Raw genomic sequence first — 15,310 nt, forward strand, 5'->3', positions numbered from 1 at the left:
TAAATCCTCGTAAATCTTTTCTTGCATCCTTTCTAGTTTCATGGCATCGTTCCTATAGCAAGGCGTCCAGAAATGAACACAGTACTTCAAATGTGGCCTCTTGTATTACATCTTGTACAACTGCAACATGATATTCAACTCCTGTACTCAATACACTGATCGATGGAGGTATGCCTGCCAAATGCTTTCTTCCTTGCCTGTGTCCTCATATGTCCCTTGAATTATAATCACATGGAATTTACTCATAACTGCCACCATTACCCAGCCTATGTGCCAGAAATATGTCAGACCCAAAATGACAAGGCAACTCAGCTGTCAATTTCCATGGCGACTCCCCATGGAGTTCAGCGGTGGACCAGGATCTGACCATGTTTCAACAAGGTTGGGGAACCTAATGGGTGTCCTAACATCAGTTCTCCCAAAATCTTCATGCAACACTTTGTAACCTGCTTAGTCCCTGGATAGTCTTCCTAGGGGCGGAGACTCAGTTTACACATCTGCATCTGGAACAGGTTGGTGCAGCTAGGTAGAAACACTGGGCAGATGTTTCTGGATGATCTGGACAGATATCTCTATGTGGCTCAAAATATGTCTGGTAAAGTTCCTGTCAAACACTTTGAAATAAGGGATTTGGTTCAAGGTCCAACATAAACTGGAGCTTGTGCAATTGGCACTGTTGAAACCCATTCTCCACAGGTTCACCATAAATCTCTGCTCTATTGCTTTTAAAGGATTTCACAATACATAGAGTTATAAACTCATGGAGACATAGAAGCAGGTCCTTCAGCACAACTCCTTCATGCCAACCAAGACGCCCCATTCAAGCTCGTCCCATTTGCCCGCATATGGCCCATATCCCTCTAAACCTTTCCATGTATCTGTGCAAGTGTCTTTTAAATCTTGTTACTGCACCTGCCTCAACTACTCCTCTGGCAGCTCATTCCATATATCCACCAATCTCTGAGTGAAAATGTTGCCCCTCAAGCTCGTACTAAATCTTTCCCCTCTCACCTTAAACCCATGTCCTCTGGTTCTTGATTCCCCTACTCAGTGTAAGAGACTGTGCAATCACCCTATCAATTAACCTCATGATTTTATACACCTCTATACAATTAGATCCTCAGCCTCTTGCGCTCCAAGGAATAAAGTTCTAGCCTTGCCGAAGCTCACCCTATAGCTCAGACCCTCAAGAACTGGCAACATCCAAGTAAATCTCATCTGCACTCTTTCCAGCTTAATAACATCCTTCCCAGAGCAGAGAGATCAAAACCAAACACAATACTCCAAATGCGACCTCACAATGTATTGCACAACTGTAACATGACATCCCAAGTTCTCTACTCTATAACATAACTAATGAAGGTCTACGTACCAAACACCTTCTTTACCATCCTATGAACTTGTGACACTAGTTTCATAAAACGATGTACTTGGACTTCCAAATCCCTCTGATCTACAATATTCCCAGAGCCCTACAATTTACTGTGAAGGTCCCACCCTGGCTTGACTTCCCAAACTGCAACATCTCACACATAACTGCATTAAACTCCATTAGCCATTCTTCAGCCCGCTTGCCCAGCTGATCAATATCTTGCTATAATTGTTGATATCCATGTAGAATCTTGTAGAATCTTTATGAACTTAAATTGCTTAGCCAGGAATATATTTCAAAGGTTTAGTGGGAGCATTCCCTTGCATGAAGCTGGAGTGATCCATCCCACTGTAGAAAACTGCAACACACTAATTGATAATATTCTAACTTTTAGTCCATTAAGGTTATTACAGTTTAAAAGTAACATAAGGCCTCAGCAGCTAATAAAGGACCAACATTTGATAAATTAGAGTTTGATAAATTAGATGTCAGTTTATTCAACTTTGCAACTAATGTAATCACCAAGTTCTACTGCCAATTTTGTTAAATTAATTTTTCATTCAATGTAGGCCAGCTATCAAAAGAATGAGATTGGATTTCAGAAGCTGGGAAAAAAAGTAGCTCTCTCACTGCACTAAATAATTAACAAGTAACATCGTACATTTTCTATCATGCAAGTTATAGAGTCATCGAGTCATACTGTGTGGAAACAGGCTCAACTTGCCCACACTGACCAACATGTCCAATCTACAACCTTGCCTTCATCTCCTCCCGACTGGACTACTGCAACTCACTTCTCCTTGGCATCAGCTCCACTACATCAACCAACTCCAACTGGTCCAGCAGTGAACAGCAGCTAAGGTGAAGTCCAGAAACAATCTCCTCAGTAAGCTTGCTGGCTCAAAGTGGGGGACAGCAGCCCCCACACTGCGCATTTCAGCACTAGCCCTTGCATTTTCTTCAGCCGAATATTGTGCCCCTGTTTGGTCCAGGTCATCCCACACACACCGTGTGGATACCCAATTGAACTCAACAATGAGGATCATCACAGGAACAATCCGCTCAACACCACTCCCCTGGCTCCCTGTCCTATCCAACATAGCCCCTCCACACATCCGGCAAGTAGTCCTCACTCAAAGGATGCTCCAAAAGACCAAAAACTCCCCTCACCTGCCAATTCACATGGACATCTTCAACCCACCCACTGCTCGACTTCCATCTAGACGACCAATTTGGAAGAACCCACCACCAGCTGAATTCACCATCCAATCAGCTTGGAAAAAGGAATGGGAGTCCAAGGACGTCCCAAATAAACATCTGGTGTCAGACCCCACCCTACCGGTCCCTGGCACCAATCTCCCAAGGAAGCAGTGGACGACGCTGAATAGATTCAGGACTGGACATGGCCCCTGCTTGGCCAGCCTTCACAAATGGGGCAGCAGTCCAACCCCACGGTGTGCTTGTGGAGAGCAGCAAGCAGTGCAACACATCATTGAAGCATGCCCTCAACAAAGACTCAAAGGAGGACTTGTCACCCTTCATATAGCAAATCAAGAGGCAACTGCTTGGCTAAAGGACTTTGCATTCGCTAAATAAAACTGGTCCAGAACGCAGCCGTCCGACTCATCACCCACACCAAATCCTGGCATCACATCACTCCAGTCCTCAAACAACTTCATTGGCTTCTCATCTCCCACCGGATCACCTACAAAATCCTGGCCCTCACCTACAAAGCCCTCCACCATTTGGCCCCCCCATATCTCACTGACCTCCTCTCCCCCTACCAATCCTCACGGTCCCTCAGATCCACATCAGCCGGTCTCCTCTCCATCCACAAGTCCAACCTCCGCAGTTTTGGGGACAGAGCCTTCTCCAGGGCAGCTCCCAGGCTCTGGAACTCCCTCCCCCAACTGATCCGCAATTCCGTGTCCCTCACCATCTTCCAGTCTCACCTTAAGACCCATCTCTTCACCTCTGCCTATCCTTAGCCCCACGTCCCCCTCCCTTTTCATCTGTGCTTGAATTGCCTCATATCGTGCTTTGAATTGAATTCTGTCTTTAATTTGTGTACTAGTCATGTCTCTACTATTTATTTCATTCCGCTTATATGTTTTTCCTCTACTTGCTAAATTTTTGTAAGGGTCCTTGAGACTCTTGAAAGGCGCCCATAAATAAAATTTATTATTATTATTATTACACTAGTCCCACCTGCCTGCATTTGGCCCATATCGCTCTAAACCTGACCTATCCATGTACCTGTCTAAATGTTCCTTAAAGTTGCATTAGTACCTGCCTTAACTAACACCTTTGATACCTCGTTAGATGCATCAATCATCCTATGTGTGAAAAAATAGGAACTATAATAGGAACTCCTCAAGTTCCTATTATAGTTGCTCATATCTTTCCCCATTGAACAGATAATAATCCTGATGTAATGATGAGGCATAATGTTCATGTTTGTGAAGGGCAGTAAGAGCAGGGGAGACAAAGCAAGGACTGAAGTTAAGTTATAGATGGTCCCCATTCTGTTTCAATGATGGAGAGATCTGAGAAGCTTCTTTTCCCATTCTCATCATTCAGGCATCACTGAAACTTTACTTATTTTTTAATTTAGTTCTGAATTCAGGAGAAAAATTTATGTTGGAATAAATGTACTCTCAGCTTGCATTGTGGTAGATTGCAATAATTGAGATTGGATTTTGAAGGCAAGAGTTCAAATTGCTTACATTATAACATTACATATCTAGAACATCCAGTAAAGGATCAGATAAGACGTCACCGATTTCCTCTCTCCAGAGGTACTGCCTGTCCCACTTGTAATAGCGCCACCTTTGGTTGGAGGATTGTAAATGATTGAATAAACCACAGTTCAGCTGGGCAGTGAAGTTCCGATCATCAGAGAGTTAACTTGTTATTCCGTGCCTCAGCTCAAGATATCACACCGCTCAGTTACTCCAACTTTTTGTGTCTATCTTCGGATTAAACCAGCACCTGCAGTTCCTTCTTACACAAAGGATTAGATATGTTTTATTTCCAGTCTGACTTAGTCCAATTCATTCCTGAGGTTTCGGTATGGATTGGAGCTATCCATTGCAATTATCCCAAAAAGGTTTCCCCTTATTGTTCCCCCGTTTAGGTGTGTGAAAAGGCGAGGACATTTTAGTAAAACACAGCAATCTCTTCGACCGATATAAAATTGAGCCAGACAGAAGTGAACAAAGGAAGAATATTCCCACAGGAGTGGGGACAAAGGAGAAGCTGAGTGAAAATAAAACCATTGAGGTATCATCAGGGAGAGATGAGTGGACGAGTAAAGGTGATGGTTCTGAAGTAAGGGCAGAGGCAGACGATGACTAAAATGTAGTCAGTGATTAGAGATGAAGGTGACAGGGAGAGCAAAGTAAGTAAATGGAATTTGAACGAGGAGATAAATCTGAAGCCGTGAGAAGACAACAGAGACAGGTTGGAGACGAGGGACTGAATCAATATTTGCACATAAGAGTGATTTTAGAAACAAGTAATATAGCATGAGACAGAAAGAAAGAGAAAAATGATGGAAGTAAACGAAGATCTGAAGCTAGGGGATTGCAGGAGACAGTTGGATGTGAGCAACAAGACAGAGATACAAATATAAACAGAGAAATAAGAGTATGAGGGGGAGAAAAGACACAGACATTGATGGTGAGAGACAGACATCGAATAGTGTAAAACAATCATTGACAGAGAGAGGTATGGTCCAAACTCAGAGCCACACATTTATCAATGGCAAATACACATGTATTTGTTATATCAGCAAATCGGCGGATTTGTCTGGGCCTAAGCTCACCATAGCCTTGTCAGAGCCTCTTTTTTTAAATAAAAATCATTCTATTGTGTGGAGTCTGCACCCTCTTCCTGTGAATATCTGAATTTCCCTAGGTGTTCCAGTTTTCTTCCACATCACAAGGTTAGGTGGCCATAATTGCCGCGAGTGCGGGTGGGTGGTGGGAGAATCAGCAGGGTGTTAATAGGCATGTTCGAGAAAATGGGATACAGGGGAAATAAGTGGGGGATTGGGATTGCTTTTGAGCAAGAGGGATGTTTAGACTACTCCTATTTCCTATGTTGCCATCAATCGTTTCCACAACCAGAGAGAAAATGTTAATGTTGATAAAGGAACAGGCAAGACACAAAAAGACGTTGTAATGTGACTTTGACAAAATAGGTAAGTGATGTTTATTTAATTAATGATGTTGAATAGGATCATTTGGTTTGAACTAAAACTCATGACTGTTAAAAGATGCTATCTGGAGAAAGTGGTATTGTTTATTTGATTACACAATCAAGTTCTCCCATCAAGTGTAGGCAGGGCAATCATTTGCACATAGCCTGTGGTTTCCATGAAAATTAGTGGTTGGAGAATCAAAAGATTGAAGTCTTTGATTTCCCAATTTAAAGAACATGCTGGGAGAACATTTGTTTGAAAAATACACTCACTTCCTCAGAACTTGAGTGTTTTATGGTTCTTGTTTACTCCCTATCCAGCTTTCACCTCTCAGTCTTCTGAAGGTTTGCTCTGACTGGACACTATTTAAAGCCAATTCTTGAAGGTCAGATGGTCAACATCTAGGGTCATGTGGTTACTTAAGTAAGTTGTGTCTAACATTAGAAAAATCTTACTTAAGTAACCAGTCTGAAGAAGGGTCTCGACCCGAAGCGTCACCCATTCCTTTCCTCCAGAGGTGCTGCCTGTCCTGCTGAATGACTCCAGTTTTTTGTGTTTTTCTTACTTAAGTAACCACGTGACTAAGATGTTGAATGTCTAACCTTCAAGAGGATATCACAATCAAGACCACTGCTGTCCGACATCCACACTCAGCCTGCCGCAAGCAGCAACTATAACTGAAGGTTTAAGATCAGAGCTATCTTGGATGAATAAAGAACGGTGATCTTTCCAACATGCTGACTGACTATTGTTTTTATAAGGGTTACAATTAATATTCTGTTCACAAGTTATATTGATATTTATTAAACTCATTTGACAGCTAAAGTTTGATAGCTATTCCGTTTTAGTGAGACAATATATGCTGCAGTTCTGTTTCTACATATACACACCAGGGTCTGTTTAAAATCTTTCACAGATCAGATACTAGGGGACAGGAGAGAGCTCTGGCAGATAATATTAAGGAAATTCCTAAGAGATTTTATAAGAACGTTAGGGGAAAGAATGCAACTGGAGCGAAGATTTAACAACCATATTGTTGGTGCCTTCACCCAAGTGGCTTACATACAGTAAATTCCCACCACTCATCCATGTGCACACCACTCATTACATTCTGCCAACCAGAAAAGGGCATATTTATGCCTACTCTCTCTATTCAATTAGCCTGTCAATCTTCCACCCTCACCAAAATGTTACCTCCTGCGTTGTAAGCTGTAATTTTCCGCAATAACTTTTGCTGAAGAATTTGATCGATTGCTTTCTGGAAATCACTATGATGCATCATTTTATCTTAAGCATATGGAAGGGATATAGGGCATCATAGTGCTAAGGTTGAGTTTCTCTTCATCATTGTTTTGATTGGGCGGGGGAGAGGAACAAATGGGTAGAAGATATCTTGGGCTGAGAAACAAAATATTTATCTAGCCTATTCTGTGATAGTTGGGTGGTGCAACATCAGTAACTGGGTTCGATCCTGACCCGAGGTGCTGCCTGTGTGGTGTTTGCATGCTCAACCTGTGGCCTTATGCATTTCTGGACACATCCCAGAGACATGGTGATAGATTAACTGGCCTGTGTAAATAGCTCAAAGGCAGTACAATATATGGCCCCACCTCCTGGGAACAGATAACATTTTTTGTTTCTGTGATTCAGTCGTATTGCTGATACAAGCACCTGCCCGGCTACACAGACGCTTAGTGAGTTGTGAAGTTCATAAAAACATAGAAACATAGAAAATAGGTGCAGGAGTAGGCCATTCGGTCCTTCGAGCCAGCTCCACCATTCAATATGATCAAGGCTGATCAGCCAAAATCAGTAGCCCGTTCCTGCTTTTTCCCCTTATCCTTTGATTCCGATATCGCCCTAAGACCTATATCTAACTCACTCTTGAAAACATCCAAATAATTGGTCTTCACTGCCTTCTGTGGCAGAGAATTCCACTCCAATTCCAATTCCAGTTCCACACTTGAACCATCATCCCAATTTGACTCCTTTCACACACACGCACAAAATCAACTAGCTGCTAATTGGGAATAATGGCTGGGAATTCTCCTGTGAAACACCAACATTTCCTGGTGTAACTGGTTAGGTTTCATGCAGAAGAGTAACTCAATGGACAAGTTGCAAATTTCCTCTTTGACGATTGCCAGCAATTTCCCCAAGTGCCAGAAAACCAACATCAGATTCAGATTCAATTTTTAATTGTCATTGTCAGTGTACAGTACAGAGACAACAAAATGCATTTAGCATCTCCCTGGAAGAGCGACATCATGACATTTCCCTGCAACTGCTCTGATTGATCCACCCACTGCACCCCAGCCAAGGGTTAATAAAGTATCTTTCATTCATTAATTCATTCACCTGATTCAGGGTCAACCACCTCATTCATTAAGGCAAAATAATAGCTACAGAGGGATGATCATGGATGGTAGATGGGTGGAGTAAGTGACAAAGTATAGAAATGAAAAGAAGACAAAAGAGTGTCAGATAACCAGAGAAGAGGTATGAAATGTAAAGCCAGAGGGAGGGATATATGTGGAAAGTGGACTGAGAGAGAATGAATGGGAATGAGGGGTGGGATAGTGGGGGAAATAGGTGACTACCAGTTTAGGGGGTGGGGATGGGGCTGGAAAGAGAGAGGGTGAAAGGATTGATATTACTTAACATTGGAGGTTTCAGTATTCATACCTTTGGGATATGCTAACGAAACGGAATATGATATGATGTTGCTTCAAATGAGAGTGTCAAATTTCAAGTAATCTATATTTTCTCTTTAATCAATTAACAGAAGAATGCTGTTCATTTTTTAAAAGATAATAGAGGAATTTGTAAACTGTTTTGGGTCAATTGGGGATATGGGTTATGTGGCCATCAAAGCATTTCTATCCGCAGGACTCACGGTTATTGATATGAAAGGCCTTGTACCACAGGGCCAGGCCATTTGCTATGTAGCTGTCTGCAGGGGCTGGATGTAGAACCCACTCTCGGTAACTATGGTGACAACAGTAAGAAATTTCCAACCAAGAGAAGTTAACTTTCTATTCCGTGGCCCATCAGCTCAAGATATGAAACCTGTTTTTTGTGTCTATCTTTCGGATTAAACCAGCACCTGCAGTTCCTTCTTACACAAAGGATTAGATATGTTTTATTTCCAGTCTGACTTAGTCCAATTCATTCCTGAGGTTTCGGTATGGATTGGAGCTATCCATTGCAATTATCCCAAAAAGGTTTTCCCCTTATTGTTCCCCCGTTTAGGTGGACATTTAGTAAAACACAGCAATCTCTTCGACCGATATAAAATTGAGCCAGACAGAAGTGAACAAAGGAAGAATATTCCCACAGGAGTGGGGACAAAGGAGAAGCTGAGTGAAAATAAAACCATTGAGGTATCATCAGGGAGAGATGAGTGGACGAGTAAAGGTGATGGTTCTGAAGTAAGGGCAGAGGCAGACGATGACTAAAATGTAGTCAGTGATTAGAGATGAAGGTGACAGGGAGAGCAAAGTAAGTAAATGGAATTTGAACGAGGAGATAAATCTGAAGCCGTGAGAAGACAACAGAGACAGGTTGGAGACGAGGGACTGAATCAATATTTGCACATAAGAGTGATTTTAGAAACAAGTAATATAGCATGAGACAGAAAGAAAGAGAAAAATGATGGAAGTAAACGAAGATCTGAAGCTAGGGGATTGCAGGAGACAGTTGGATGTGAGCAACAAGACAGAGATACAAATATAAACAGAGAAATAAGAGTATGAGGGGGGAAAAGACACAGACATTGATGGTGAGAGACAGACATCGAATAGTGTAAAAACAATCATTGACAGAGAGAGGTATGGTCCAAACTCAGAGCCACACATTTATCAATGGCAAATACACATGTATTTGTTATTATCAGCAAATCGGCGGATTTGTCTGGGCCTAAGCTCACCATAGCCTTGTCAGAGCCTCTTTTTTTAAATAAAAATCATTCTATTGTGTGGAGTCTGCACCCTCTTCCTGTGAATATCTGAATTTCCCTAGGTGTTCCAGTTTTCTTCCACATCACAAGGTTAGGTGGCCATAATTGCCGCGAGTGCGGGTGGGTGGTGGGAGAATCAGCAGGGTGTTAATAGGCATGTTCGAGAAAATGGGATACAGGGGAAATAAGTGGGGGATTGGGATTGCTTTTGAGCAAGAGGGATGTTTAGACTACTCCTATTTCCTATGTTGCCATCAATCGTTTCCACAACCAGAGAGAAAATGTTAATGTTGATAAAGGAACAGGCAAGACACAAAAAGACGTTGTAATGTGACTTTGACAAAATAGGTAAGTGATGTTTATTTAATTAATGATGTTGAATAGGATCATTTGGTTTGAACTAAAACTCATGACTGTTAAAAGATGCTATCTGGAGAAAGTGGTATAGTTTATTTGATTACACAATCAAGTTCTCCCATCAAGTGTAGGCAGGGCAATCATTTGCACATAGCCTGTGGTTTCCATGAAAATTAGTGGTTGGAGAATCAAAAGATTGAAGTCTTTGATTTCCCAATTTAAAGAACATGCTGGGAGAACATTTGTTTGAAAAATACACTCACTTACTCAGAACTTGAGTGTTTTATGGTCCTTGCCAGCTTTCACCTCTCAGTCTTCTGAAGGTTTGCTCTGACTGGACACTATTTAAAGCCAATTCTTGAAGGTCAGATGGTCAACATCTAGGGTCATGTGGTTACTTAAGTAAGTTGTGTCTAACATTAGAAAAATCTTACTTAAGTAACCAGTCTGAAGAAGGGTCTCGACCCGAAGCGTCACCCATTCCTTTCCTCCAGAGATGCTGCCTGTCCTGCTGAATGACTCCAGTTTTTTGTGTTTTTCTTATTTAAGTAACCATGTGACTAAGATGTTGAATGTCTAACCTTCAAGAGGATATCACAATCAAGCCCACTGCTGTCTGACATCCACACTCAGCCTGCCGCAAGCAGCAACAATAACTGAAGGTTTAAGATCAGAGCTATCTTGGATGAATAAAGAACGGTGATCTTTCCAACATGCTGACTGACTATTGTTTTTATAAGGGTTACAATTAATATTCTGTTCACAAGTTATATTGATATTTATTAAACTCATTTGACAGCTAAGGTTTGATAGCTATTCCGTTTTAGAGAGACAATATATGCTGCAGTTCTGTTTCTACATATACACACCAGGGTCTGTTTAAAATCTTTCACAGATCAGATACTAGGGGACAGGAGAGAGCTCTGGCAGATAATATTAAGGAAATTCCTAAGAGATTTTATAAGAACGTTAGGGGAAAGAATGCAACTGGAGCGAAGATTTAACAACCATATTGTTGGTGCCTTCACCCAAGTGACTTACATACAGTAAATTCCCACCACTCATCCATGTGCACACCACTCATTACATTCTGCCAACGATAAAAGGGAATATTTATTCATACTCTCTCTATTCAACTAGCCTTTCAATCTTCCACCCTCACCAAAATGTTACTTCCCACGTTGTAAGCTGTAATTTTCCGCATTAACTTTTGCTGAAGAATTTTATCGATTGCTTTCTGGAAATCACTATGATGCATCATTTTATCTGAAGCATATGGAAGGGATATAGGGCATCATAGTGCTAAGGTTGAGTTTCTCTTCATCATTGTTTTGATTGGGTGGGGGAGAGGAACAAATGGGTAGAAGATATCTTGGGCTGAGAAACAAAATATTTATCTAGCCTATTCTGTGATAGTTGGGTGGTGCAACATCAGTAACTGGGTTCGGTCCTGACCCGAGGTGCTGCCTGTGTGGTGTTTGCATGCTCAACCTGTGGCCTTATGCATTTGTGAACACATCCCAGAGACATGCTGATAGATTAACTGGCCTGTGTAAATAGCTCAAAGGCAGTACAATATATGGCTCCACCTCCTGGGAACAGATAACATTTTTTGTTTCTGTGATTCAGTCGTATTGCTGATACAACCACCTGCCCGGCTACACAGAAGCTTAGTGAGCTGTGAAGTTCATAAAAACATAGAAACATAGAAAATAGGTGCAGGAGTAGGCCATTCGGTCCTTCGAGCCAGGTCCGCCATTCAATATGATCAAGGCTGATCAGCCAAAATCAGTAACCCGTTCCTGCTTTTTCCCCTTATCCTTTGATTCCGATATCGCCCTAAGAGCTATATCTAACTCACTCTTGAAAACATCCAAATAATTGGTCTTCACTGCCTTCTGTGGCAGAAAATTCCACTCCAATTCCAATTCAAGTTCCACACTTGAACCATCATCCCAGTTTGACTCCTTTCACACACACGCACGCACAAAATCAAGTAACTGCTAATTGGGAATAATGGCTGGGAATTCTCCTGCGAAACACCAGCATTTCCTGGTGTAACTGGTTGGGTTTCATGCAGAAGAGTAACTCAATGGACAAGTTGCAAATTTCCTATTTGACGATTGCCAGCAATTTCCCCAAGTGCCAGAAAACCAACATCATGACATTTCCCAGCAACTGCTGTGATTGATCCACCCACTGCACCTCAGCCAAGGGTTAATAAAGTATCTTTCATTCATTCATTCATCCATTCATCCATTCATCCATCCATCCATTCATTCATTCATTCATCCATTCATTCATTCATTCAAACATTCATTCATTCATTCATCCATTCACTCAATCATTCATTCATTCACTCATCCATTCATTCATTCATTCAATCATCATTCATTCATTCATTCATTTACCTGGTTCAGGGTCAACCACCTCATTCATTAAGGCAAAAGAATAGCTACAAAATAGAGAGGAAGCTACAAGGGACTGTAGATGCTGGAATAACTCAATGGGTCAGGCAGCATCTGTGGAAGGAATGGACAGACAACGTTTTGGGTCTGAACTTTCTTCAGACTGATTGTGGGGGGGGGAGCTAGAAAAGAGAGGTGGGTGGCAGGACAAAGCCAGGGAATTGACAGGTAGATACAGCTGGGGGAGGGGAGGGGGGATCATGGATGGTAGATGGGTGGAGTAAGTGACAAAGTATAGAAATGAAAAGAAGACAAAAGAGTGTCAGATAACCAGAGAAGAGGAATGAAATGTAAAGCCAGAGGGAGGGATATATGTGGAAAGTGGACTGAGAGAGAATGAATGGGAAGGTGAATGAGGGGTGGGATAGTGGGAGAAATAGGTGACTACCAGTTTAGGGGGTGGGGGCGGGGCTGGAAAGAGAGAGGGTGAAAGGGTTGATATTACTTAACATTGGATGTTTCAGTATTCATAACTTTGGGATATGCTAACGAAGTGGAATATGATATGATGTTGCTTCAAATGAGAGTGTCAAATTTCAAGTAATCTATATTTTCTCTTTAATCAATTAACAGAAGAATGCTGTTCATTTTTTAAAAGATAATAGAGGAATTTGTAGACTGTTTTGGGTCAATTGGGGATATGGGATATGTGGCCATCAAAGCATTTCTATCCGCAGGACTCACGGTTATTGATATGAAAGGCCTTGTACCACAGGGCCAGGCCATTTGCTATGTAGCTGTCTGCAAGGGCTGGATGTAGAACCCACTCTCGGTAACTATGGATCAACAGCAAGAAATTGGCAACCACAGTTGGCTTCCAGCTCCCAGCAAATCTGGGCCAACATAAAGAACCTTCGAAGGTAAACCTTCATCTCTGCTGAAACTCAGTTGGATTCCTACTGTGCATTAAAAAAAATTGCAGTGATACTCAGCATTAACGAGAGATTCACCTTCTGTTTCATCCTGCCCCTGGGCCTATTCCATTGCCAGAGTGAGGTTGCTGGCAAACAGGAGGAACAACCACCTCATTCTTCTTGGGTAGATTACAACCTAACATATGAACATTTAATTCTCCCATGTTAGATAGCTATAGAACCCTCGCCCTCTCCCTACCCCCATCCCCCCCACCCACCACTTCTTCCCTCTCCCACTCCTCTGTGCCCCACCTGGAATCACACCTATTTCACCCCTCCTTCTCCCCTTCCACCTATATTCCTTCCTCTAGCTTCACAATTTGCAATTTTTCAATCCTTTTGTCTCACACTTCCTGTCTTTTCATCTTTGGCCTTTGTCAATTAAAAAAATCAGTATTCAACCCTCTGTCAATTAAAAAAAAACACTCCTCACTTGTATCAGTCTATTACCTGCCTGGCTTTATCTGGTCCCTCCTCTCTTCCGGCTTTCTTTCCCCTTATAATCAATCTGAAGAAGTGTCCCGACCCAAAATGTCACCTATCCATGTAATCCAGTGATGCTGCCTGACTCATTGAGTTAGACCAGCACGTTGTGTCTTTATTTCTAAACCAACAGCTGCAGTTCCTTGTTTCTTCAATTAACAATAAAACAGGCTTTATAGAAAGCACAAGCCATCATCTCCTGAACAAACAGGTGGTGTGGGGTAGTTTATCTGAGGTATGGGTTTGGACTTTGGATTGAGTATATTTATATTATGTGAGTGTCTCTTAACCTACTCTCCCCTTCCATTCCATTCTCAGTAATTATTGAGTGGGGCATGCTGTTTGGAATAAAATGATCCAGAGTACATGCCTTATTCAACAATTTCATATAATCGGCATCTTTTTTAGGCCATGAGAATTTCTCTCATTGTCGATCTGCTTTTGAAGACAGCAGTGTTGAAAAATGCAATATTACATGTACTAGATATGCACTAAAAAGTTGCGCCACTTGCAGGCTGTGCTTAAATCTCACCGTCAGAGCGACAACAACTATTATGTTAGAGTGCTAAATGTGCATCTATTTCTAACCTACAATGCCTGAATAAAGAATCCATTTATTCACGACGTTTGTGCCTCTACAAGTGCACGTAGAATGACGCAGCACAGGAGGAACCTCGTGCACTATGGATCATCTACCGTTCTTTTTGAAGGGATAGTTACTTAACCACAATCCCCTGTCTTTTCCCGAGAACACTACAAGTTTTGCTTTTCAAGAAGATTCCTTTTGAGACAGAGCTTTTAACCTTTAATCATTATATGCAGACAACTTCCGGTGTAAAACATTTCAACTGATTGGTATTTTGCAAATTGTCACAGATACAGATCCTATTTGGATAAATATATAGAAGATAGATGCAAAAAGCTGGAGTAACTCAGCGTATCAGGCAGCTGGAGAAGAGGAACAGGTGACATTTTGGGTCAAGACCCTTCTCCCTGATTACCATGCCAATGGAAGCAGTTTGTCTCATTCCTCAATCAAACCCCTTACCAGCTTTTTGAAGACAATTGTTAAACATTGCAGGTTTATCCCTCCCATTCCAAGGTGAACATTCCTGCTGTAATAGTCTATATGCAATTGAATTCTCACCATTGGCAATGTGTGTGGTTTCAAGCCTCACTCGAAAGACTCTGTCAGGCTGTTAGATGAGGTATTTTTTATGTATGTGATTTTCAACTGAGCCCTGAAGTGGGCATTATTTGGAAGGAGGGCAGGGTGGTTCACCCAGGTTTCCTAGTCAATGCTTATTCTCAATGGACGTCACTAAATCCAGAGGATCTGGTCAATGTTTAAAGTGCCATAAACCTGCAAGACCTTGAACCAACAGCTGAGAAGTAAGATTAACCCAAAGACTGCATTTGGTCAACATGGACAAATCTGAAAAATCACCTCCTTTTGTTCTGTAAATGTCAGTGATTACCACATTGACATTTGATGGAACTTACTGCGTGCAAATTGGCAGACACAATTCCTATATTACACTTCAGAAAGTACTT

General features: G+C 41.7%; 1 protein-coding gene across 1 annotated transcript in view; it reads right to left on the minus strand.

The window, feature by feature from the left end:
• grin2aa (glutamate receptor, ionotropic, N-methyl D-aspartate 2A, a) overlaps positions 1–15,310 on the minus strand; it is a 267,870-nt gene that overhangs the window by 46,768 nt on the left and 205,792 nt on the right. The window lies entirely within an intron of this gene.

Source organism: Leucoraja erinacea, chromosome 20 (assembly GCF_028641065.1).
Source record: "Leucoraja erinacea ecotype New England chromosome 20, Leri_hhj_1, whole genome shotgun sequence".
Taxonomy (NCBI): Eukaryota; Metazoa; Chordata; class Chondrichthyes; order Rajiformes; family Rajidae; genus Leucoraja; species Leucoraja erinaceus.